The following is an 856-nucleotide window of genomic DNA, read 5'->3' on the forward strand; positions in this document are numbered from 1 at the left end:
CGAAATAGAACATGAGTGATTATTTTTTTTGGTTCGAGGTTATGCCAGCCCGTAAAGACAACTCATGCCAATAAATATCCCAGTCTTGAGGCTATTGACAAGCCCGAGAATAACCGACAAAAAGAGTGAGGTATGATGACCTCAGAAATCACTTGAATATTCCATTTGTTTCGCTTGGTGACAATATTGTATGATGTTCGTCCAAACCATGGTTTTAATCTACAGCCCTATTACATATGACTAAAGGTTCATCATTCATTCATTCCCAAACGCCATGTATCCCAGACGGGGTGGCCAATGGCTTAGAGTTAATTGTTTTACAGGGAGGGGCACTAATCCTCCACCAACCCCACTTGACACGTAGGGATGCCAACAGCATCTGGTGTTCCCAGGCGGTCACCCGTCCAAGTACTAACCAGACCCAACGTTGCTTAACTTTGCTGATCGGACGGGAAGCGGTGTACTCAACGTGGTATGGCCGAAGGTCATGTAAGTAAAAATGTCTGTTGATTAACCAGTATAGAATTATTAGAGTTAAGTATATGTCATTTTTATACCCAATCAAGGGAATTATGTCCTCTCACGCATAACTCACTCCCCTTCCAGTTCAAGATTCCTCCGCTTTGGGAACGACGAACACACGTGGTACTGACTTATTCTCGACTCGGCCAAAACCACAAATGCTACCAAAACTATCTTAAACAATTAACCTTTATCATACCAAGTCAAAACACCCCCCCCTTTTGATTTTATTGAGGTGAATATTCTATCAGTCACTGAGGGGAGACTAGGTCGAGTACCATTTGTATTATCAACGAGTAAGTTGAACAGAAACAATAACGGTGGGACTATCAAA

At 42.3% G+C, this 856-nt stretch overlaps 1 non-coding gene across 1 annotated transcript; it reads right to left on the minus strand.

The window, feature by feature from the left end:
* Positions 1-367: 367 nt before the first annotated feature.
* LOC145391093 (5S ribosomal RNA) lies at positions 368-486 on the minus strand. The gene has a single exon (XR_013895782.1). It is a non-coding gene; the product is annotated as a 5S ribosomal RNA (ribosomal RNA).
* Between the last annotated feature and the right edge of the window lie 370 nt (positions 487-856).

This window comes from Coenobita brevimanus, chromosome 16 (genome assembly GCF_032717465.1).
Source record: "Coenobita brevimanus isolate Jiangsu-jjx chromosome 16, ASM3271746v2, whole genome shotgun sequence".
Taxonomy (NCBI): domain Eukaryota; kingdom Metazoa; phylum Arthropoda; class Malacostraca; order Decapoda; family Coenobitidae; genus Coenobita; species Coenobita brevimanus.